At 41.3% G+C, this 9,390-nt stretch overlaps 1 long non-coding RNA gene across 1 annotated transcript in view; it reads right to left on the minus strand.

The window, feature by feature from the left end:
* The window catches only part of LOC125567998, a 28,114-nt gene extending 19,331 nt beyond the window's left edge, over positions 1 to 8,783 (minus strand). The window contains exon 1 of the long non-coding RNA XR_007311984.1: positions 7,382 to 8,783. This is a non-coding gene — a long non-coding RNA (uncharacterized LOC125567998). The remainder of the gene's footprint in view (positions 1 to 7,381) is intronic.
* Positions 8,784 to 9,390: the final 607 nt, after the last annotated feature.

Here is a 9,390-nt window from a genome sequence, read left to right on the forward strand (position 1 = left end):
CCATTTTATTACATTGCTGGCTGCTCAATGGCTCCCATTTTATTACATTGCTGGCTGCTCAATGGCTCCCATTTTATTACATTGCTGGCTGCTCAATGGCTCCCATTTTATTTCATTGCTGGCTACCCAATGGCTCCCATTTTATTACATTGCTGGCTACTCAATGGCTCCCATTTTATTCGATTGATGACTGCTCAATGGCTCCCATTTTATTACATTGCTGGCTGCTCAATGGCTCCCATTTTATTCCATTGCTGGCTGCTCAATGGCTCCCATTTTATTACATTGCTGGCTACCCAATGGCTCCCATTTTATTCCATTGTTGGCTGCTCAATGGCTCCCATTTTATTACATTGCTGGCTGCTCAATGGCTCCCATTTTATTCCATTGCTGGCTGTTCAATGGCTCCCATTTTATTACATTCCTGGCTGCTCAATGGCTCCCATTTTATTCCATTGCTGGCTGCTCAATGGCTCCCATTTTATTTCATTCCTGGCTGCTCAATGGCTCCCATTTTATTACATTGCTGGCTGCTCAATGGCTCCCATTTTATTCCATTGCTGGCTGCTCAATGGCTCCCATTTTATTTCATTCCTGGCTGCTCAATGGCTCCCATTTTATTACATTGCTGGCTGCTCAATGGCTCCCATTTTATTACATTGCTGGCTGCTCAATGGCTCCCATTTTATTTCATTGCTGGCTACCCAATGGCTCCCATTTTATTCCATTGATGACTGCTCAATGGCTCCCATTTTATTACATTGCTGGCTGCTCAATGGCTCCCATTTTATTACATTGCTGGCTGCTTAATGGCTCCCATTTTATTCCATTGCTGACTGCTCAATGGCTCCCATTTTATTACATTGCTGGCTGTTCAATAGCTCCCATTTTATTACATTGCTGGCTGCTCAATGGCTCCCATTTTATTACATTGCTGGCTGCTTAATGGCTCCCATTTTATTACATTGATGGCTGTTCAATGGCTCCCATTTTATTCCATTGCTGGCTGTTCAATGGCTCCCATTTTATTACATTCCTGGCTGCTTAATGGCTCCCATTTTATTACATTGCTGGCTGCTCAATGGCTCCCATTTTATTACATTGCTGGCTGCTTAATGGCTCCCATTTTATTACATTCCTGGCTGCTCAATGGCTCCCATTTTATTACATTCCTGGCTGCTCAATGGCTCCCATTTTATTACATTCCTGGCTGCTCAATGGCTCCCATTTTATTACATTGCTGGCTGCTCAATGGCTCCCATTTTATTACATTGCTGGCTGCTTAATGGCTCCCATTTTATTACATTGCTGGCTGCTCAATGGCTCCCATTTTATTACATTGCTGGCTGCTCAATGGCTCCCATTTTATTCCATTGCTGACTGCTCAATGGCTCCCATTTTATTACATTGCTGGCTGTTCAATAGCTCCCATTTTATTACATTGCTGGCTGCTCAATGGCTCCCATTTTATTACATTGCTGGCTGCTTAATGGCTCCCATTTTATTACATTGATGGCTGTTCAATGGCTCCCATTTTATTCCATTGCTGGCTGTTCAATGGCTCCCATTTTATTACATTCCTGGCTGCTTAATGGCTCCCATTTTATTACATTGCTGGCTGCTCAATGGCTCCCATTTTATTACATTGCTGGCTGCTTAATGGCTCCCATTTTATTACATTCCTGGCTGCTTAATGGCTCCCATTTTATTACATTCCTGGCTGCTCAATGGCTCCCATTTTATTACATTCCTGGCTGCTCAATGGCTCCCATTTTATTACATTGCTCGCTGTTCAATGGCTCCCATTTTATTACATTCCTGGCTGCTCAATGGCTCCCATTTTATTACATTCCTGGCTGCTCAATGGCTCCCATTTTATTACATTCCTGGCTGCTCAATGGCTCCCATTTTATTACATTGCTGGCTGCTCAATGGCTCCCATTTTATTACATTGCTGGCTGCTTAATGGCTCCCATTTTATTACATTGCTGGCTGCTCAATGGCTCCCATTTTATTACATTGCTGGCTGCTTAATGGCTCCCATTTTATTACATTCCTGGCTGCTCAATGGCTCCCATTTCATTACATTCCTGGCTGCTCAATGGCTCCCATTTTATTACATTGCTGGCTGTTCAATGGCTCCCATTTTATTACATTCCTGGCTGCTCAATGGCTCCCATTTTATTACATTGCTGGCTGCTCAATGGCTCCCATTTTATTCCATTGCTGGCTGTTCAATGGCTCCCATTTTATTACATTCCTGGCTGCTTAATGGCTCCCATTTTATTACATTGCTGGCTGCTCAATGGCTCCCATTTTATTACATTGCTGGCTGCTCAATGGCTCCCATTTTATTCCATTGCTGGCTGCTCAATGGCTCCCATTTTATTACATTGCTGACTGCTCAATGGCTCCCATTTTATTACATTCCTGGCTGCTCAATGGCTCCCATTTTATTCCATTGCTGGCTGCTCAATGGCTCCCATTTTATTCCATTGCTGGCTGCTCAATGGCTCCCATTTTATTCCATTGCTGGCTGTTCAATGGCTCCCATTTTATTACATTCCTGGCTGTTCAATGGCTCCCATTTTATTACATTCCTGGCTGCTCAATGGCTCCCATTTTATTCCATTGCTGGCTGCTCAATGGCTCCCATTTTATTACATTGCTGGCTGTTTAATGGCTCCCATTTTATTACATTCCTGGCTGCTCAATGGCTCCCATTTTATTACATTGCTGGCTGCTCAATGGCTCCCATTTTATTACATTCCTGGCTGCTCAATGGCTCCCATTTTATTCCATTGCTGGCTGCTCAATGGCTCCCATTTTATTCCATTGCTGGCTGCTCAATGGCTCCCATTTTATTCCATTGCTGGCTGTTCAATGGCTCCCATTTTATTACATTCCTGGCTGTTCAATGGCTCCCATTTTATTACATTCCTGGCTGCTCAATGGCTCCCATTTTATTCTATTGCTGGCTGCTCAATGGCTCCCATTTTATTCCATTGCTGGCTGCTCAATGGCTCCCATTTTATTACATTGCTGGCTGCTTAATGGCTCCCATTTTATTACATTGCTGGCTGCTCAATGGCTCCCATTTTATTACATTGATGGCTGTTCAATGGCTCCCATTTTATTCCATTGCTGGCTGTTCAATGGCTCCCATTTTATTACATTCCTGGCTGCTTAATGGCTCCCATTTTATTACATTGCTGGCTGCTCAATGGCTCCCATTTTATTACATTGCTGGCTGCTTAATGGCTCCCATTTTATTACATTGCTGGCTGCTCAATGGCTCCCATTTTATTACATTGCTGACTGCTCAATGGCTCCCATTTTATTACATTGCTGGCTGCCCAATGGCTCCCATTTTATTACATTGATGACTGTTCAATGGCTCCCATTTTATTACATTCCTGGCTGCTCAATGGCTCCCATTTCATTACATTCCTGGCTGCTCAATGGCTCCCATTTTATTCCATTGCTGGCTGCCCAATGGCTCCCATTTTATTCCATTGCTGGCTGCTCAATGGCTCCCATTTTATTACATTGCTGGCTGCTCAATGGCTCCCATTTTATTACATTGCTGGCTGCTTAATGGCTCCCATTTTATTACATTGCTGGCTGCTTAATGGCTCCCATTTTATTACATTGCTGGCTGCTCAATGGCTCCCATTTTATTCCATTGCTGGCTGCCCAATGGCTCGCATTTTATTCCATTGCTGGCTGCCCAATGGCTCCCATTTTATTACATTGCTGGCTGCTCAATGGCTCCCATTTTATTCGATTGATGACTGCCCAATGGCTCCCATTTTATTACATTGCTGGCTGCCCAATGGCTCCCATTTTATTACATTGCTGGCTGCTCAATGGCTCCCATTTTATTCGATTGATGACTGCTCAATGGCTCCCATTTTATTCCATTGATGACTGCTCAATGGCTCCCATTTTATTTCATTGCTGGCTGCTCAATGGCTCCCATTTTATTTCATTGCTGGCTGTCCAATGGCTCCCATTTTATTACATTGCTGGCTGCTCAATGGCTCCCATTTTATTACATTGCTGGCTGCTCAATGGCTCCCATTTTATTCGATTGATGACTGCTCAATGGCTCCCATTTTATTCCATTGATGACTGCTCAATGGCTCCCATTTTATTTCATTGCTGGCTGCTCAATGGCTCCCATTTTATTACATTGCTGACTGCTCAATGGCTCCCATTTTATTCCATTGCTGGCTGCTCAATGGCTCCCATTTTTTCAATTGCTGGCTGCTCAATGGCCCCATTTTATTACATTGCTGGCTGCTCAATGGCTCCCATTTTATTACATTGCTGGCTCCTCGATGGCTCCCATTTTATTCCATTGCTGGCTGCTCAATGGCTCCCATTTTATTACATTCCTGGCTGCTTAATGGCTCCCATTTTATTTCATTGATGGCTACTCAATGGCTCCCATTTTATTTCATTGCTGGCTGCTCAATGGCTCCCATTTTATTCCATTGCTGGCTGCTAAATGACTCCCATTCTATTCCATTGCTGGCTGCTAAATGACTCCCATTTTATTCCATTGCTGGCTGCTTAATGGCTCCCATTTTATTACATTCCTGGCTGCTCAATGGCCCCATTTTATTCCATTGCTGGCTCCTCGATGGCTCCCATTTTATTCCATTGCTGGCTGCTCAATGGCTCCCATTTTATTACATTGCTGGCTGTTCAATGGCTCCCATTTTATTCCATTGCTGGCTGTTCAATGGCTCCCATTTTATTACATTCCTGGCTGCTTAATGGCTCGCATTTTATTCCATTGCTGGCTGCTCAATGGCTCCCATTTTATTCCATTGCTGGCTGTTCAATGGCTCCCATTTTATTCCATTGCTGGCTGTTCAATGGCTCCCATTTTATTACATTCCTGGCTGCTTAATGGCTCCCATTTTATTACATTGCTGGCTGCTCAATGGCTCCCATTGTATTCTATTGCTGGCTGCTCAATGGCTCCCATTTTTTCAATTGCTGCCTGCTCAATGGCTCCCATTTTATTCCATTGCTGACTGCTCAATGGCTCCCATTTTATTCAATTGCTGACTGGTCGATGGCTCCCATTTTATTTCATTGCTGGCTGCTAAATGACTCCCATTCTATTTCATTGCTGGCTACCCAATGGCTCCCATTTTATTCAATTGCTGACTGGTCGATGGCTCCCATTTTATTTTATTGCTGACTGCTCATTGACTCCCATTTTATTCTAAAGCTTGCTGCTTAATAGCTCCCATTCGATTTCATTGCTGACTGCTCAATGGCTTCCATTCTTTTTCATTGCTGACTGCTCAATGGCTCACATTTTATTCAATTTCTGGCTGCTCAATGGCTCACATTTTATTTCATTGCTGGCTGCTCAATGGCTCCCATTTTATTCAATTTCTGGCTGCTCAATGGCTCACATTTTATTTCATTGCTGGCTGCTCAATGGCTTCCATTTTATTCCATTGCTGGCTGCTCAATGGTTCCTATTTTATTCGATTGCTGGCTGCCCAATGGCTCCCATTTTATTTCATTGCTGCCTGCTAAATGACTCCCATTCTATTCGATTGCTGGCTGCTCAATGGCTCCCATTTTATTTCATTGCTGGCTGCTCAATGGCTCGCATTTTATATATTATTGGCTACTTAATGTTTCCCATTTTATTCCATTGCTTGCTGCTTAATGGCTTATATTCTCTTTCATTTCTGGCTGGTCAATGGTCAAGTGTGAGTATATTCTTACTTGGAATTGGGAATTTATTTAGTATTATTTTGTGTCATTGCCCTTAGTCCTGCAGTCAGCATAAATAGTTTTTGGATATGTAAAATTTGTTGTGACACATAGTGACATGACCACTTTTACTTTTAGGGAAAGTTCATTTATTGTTCTGAGGGGGGGTGGGGATGAGGATTTTGATAAAAGTAAGGGGAAAAAATAATTAATTGCCCCCCCCCTTCAGGTGGAAAAAAAAATGTTCCACCCCCCCCCCCCCCCCCTTTGCCCCCTTATGCTTCCCACAACATTTCGGGCCCTGCAGAAAACCTGAAGAAAGAAGGAGCAAAGAAAGGAACGGTAATAACAATGTCAAAGGAACGTGAGCAAGAGACTAGCTGCAAGCTGGTGAGAAAGTGGAGGGAAAAGAATTCGCTGAAAACATTAATTAAAAAAAGTGAAGGCACTCAATTTCTCAAAGGTGTGACTAAATCCAGGTTGTTTACCTGATAAAGGTTGATACAGGCCCATACCCAGGGGGGGGAGGGGTGCAGGGGGTGCAAACGCACCCCGCCAATGGCCGAAGGCCCACTTTTGGTTCATGCTGGATGTGCTATTTGTGGACAAAACTTTAAAGCATAAGCTAGATCATTCTGGTATGTAGCCAAATCTGAAACCTGGGTCCATTTTTCAGATTTCACACCCCCCCCCCCCCCCCCCCAAGAAAAATCCCGGGTCCTGCTATATATGATGCAGAAGAAGCAAAAAGACTCTTTGTTCTGCTCCATGCAAGAAAAATGCAGCACGAGAAAGAAAAGAAAAAGAGAGGAAGACATCAAATTAAATTTGTGCGAGGATATTGATGACAAAGCATGAGCTTTTTGTAGCATTAGAATGGTTTGTTAATGATTTTAAATATGGAACATGAGCATATAGGGGACACCATGAAAAAAATATGGTGTATACAGGTTTGCATTCTGGATTGTACATGCCAAATATTCCCTTACTTTGATTTTAGATTTGAGGGGACCTCAATTCCCCTCATCATGTTATTGTTATTTTTTTCTGATTTTGTAACGTGACCCAAGCAACTTAATAAAAATAAATAAAGGAATTATTATTTTATTTTTTTTTTCACAAAAAAAATGATCGCTCGTAAGTACCCAGGAGGCGCTTAGGAGGGGGAGGTGCTATTTCAAACTTTGTTTTATCTCTAGATAAAAAGTAACAATAAGCAAGAAATGAAAGTCCTCCCAGGACCGTCTTCTCATCGTTGAAGTGAGGCGCTAATACGACTCTTCTATCGGTCGCCGGCGAAGTCAACGCGAATTATGATCAACTGGTCTTTTATTTTATTTTTTTTTTTTTTCAAGTTCTCGTAAGCGACCAAACAATGTGTTACCACACATTAAATTGTTGGAATTATATTGGATTTTAAAGTATACTACTGCGGAGGATTGTGTTAAACTAACAAGGAATTTAGTATGATGGCAGTTGTGCGCGGAAATTAAGTGTCAAAGGTCGCCAACGTACTTAGATAAAGAAGTAGACAACGAGCTTTACCGAAATTAGGAAAGGCAGAAACAATACACTCTATAATTACACTCCCATTAGACTTTTTTATAAACATAGAATAGGTGTTTTAACTAACCTCAGACGACTTCTCGCTCAAATTCCTGTGATAATGTGTTATCCAGTTTCATATCTGTACTCCAACAAGTTCGATTAAAATTCGTTGCTTGAAAACCTTCCAAACGTGTTCAATCTTTACAAGACATTTCCTCTCTGTATATACCATCTTCCTGTCAAATCTCTTCATATTTGAATGGCACTTTCGTATGTTTTCCAATAAAATTAACCGGGAATTCTTGTAAACAGCATGACAGCGCGGAAGTCGCACTAAGAAGTGTCAGCCGGTGTCAAGCAGCAATTGTTACGTCACAGCTGATATTGAGCTGTGATTGGCTGGAATTAGTTCGCGCGAAAATACGTAAAAATCCGCGCTCAAGTGAAAATACACAGGCAACCCACTCATAAGCAAACCTGAATTTGAATTTTCTGTCTTAAAGACGAAGGCTACATAGCTATTTCTATAACAAGCCCCGGGAGACTGCTCTGGATATCATTGCCCTGGTAGGCATGTAGCCAGGGGTAAAAAAAAAAAAAAACAGGGGCTCATAACGCCGTGACACCACATACAAGAATGTGGGGAAGTTTATTGCGCCCATTTATGAGCCCATGAAAAAAAACTGAATAATTTGGAGAATAATGCCATTTGACGGTCCTTGAACGCTCCTCGTCCCATCTCATATTATAAAAAAAAAAAAACTATACCTGTAAGCGGCCGAAAAGAGCTTTTTTTTCTTGAATTGCTAGCTGATAGCAATCACATCCCCCCCCCCCACCTTAAAAAAAAAAAAAAAAGAACGCAAAGAGAGCATAAGATAAGAGACTCTCTTTAGTATCACGTGTTGTTGTTTCGCCAACTCGATAGAAAAAGAAATCATAGTAGTAGTCTAGAAACACAAAACCAAAGAGTTACAGTAACATCTCCCTCTTTACTTTCTCCGAGAAGCTCAGCTTCCTCGGCTTGGTTGCTTGGATCATCACAAAAATGCATTCCCTCGTTAGAAGGATAGTTTATGAAGTGTACGGCTTTTTCTTAAATTCCTTCTCAATTACCGAGATATACACAAAAATCAAGAGAGCAGCTTTTTTATATCTCACTTACAGATTTCGTTTGCCCCTAAGAAGATAATGAATGTGGAGAGACTACGAAGAAGCAGCATGTTGAAGCGGAAGACGGTGTGTTTGAATCATGATACTAGTAAATAGTAACAACTTTTGTTTTTCGCCTCTTATAAATGAAGTGACTTTTTGACCTTATTTTTTTTCACACATTTTCGAAATCTTGCAAGTCTCAAAGTATTGTATTCCCTACATGAACTTTATGCTAGAAGGGAATTATCGATTGTATTAGCGCAAATGGAGTTTCCTCTTCAGTTTCAAGTCTGCTGCAATAGCGGCTCCTCCTATTCGTGACTTCTTGAGGTGAATTATTACCGATAAAATCCAAAGATCAATTGAGGGTGGTCAATACTCTTGTGGCATATTTCTTGATTTTAGCAAAGCTTTTGATACTGTTGATCATAAAATATTATTAGCAAAACTTTATTCATACGGCATCCGTGGCATAGCTTATGAATGGTTTGTTTCCTACTTATCAAACAGGCAACAGTTTGTTTCTATTGGTAATGTGTCATCTGCACCACTACCAATAACATGTGGAGTGCCTCAAGGTTCAGTACTTGGTCCCCTTCTCTTTCTTCTGTACATTAATGATTTTAATAACTGCTCCAACTTATTTGACTTTCATTTATTTGCTGATGATGCCAATTTATTTTGTGCCGATTCTTCATTGACATCCTTAGAGACCAAAGTAAACACAGATCTGTATAATATAAATCGTTGGCTTTGTGCAAATAAATTGGCTTTGAACATCAGTAAAACTAATTTTGTCATTTTTCGACCAGCACAAAAGAGGCTGGCTAGTTCTATTTCTTTATCAATCAATAATAATACCATTAAACAAAAAAATAATATCAAATATCTTGGTGTAGTTATTGACTCCTTTCTTAACTGGAAGGAGCACATTAACCA

The sequence above is a fragment of the Nematostella vectensis genome, chromosome 6 (assembly GCF_932526225.1).
Source record: "Nematostella vectensis chromosome 6, jaNemVect1.1, whole genome shotgun sequence".
Taxonomy (NCBI): Eukaryota; Metazoa; Cnidaria; class Anthozoa; order Actiniaria; family Edwardsiidae; genus Nematostella; species Nematostella vectensis.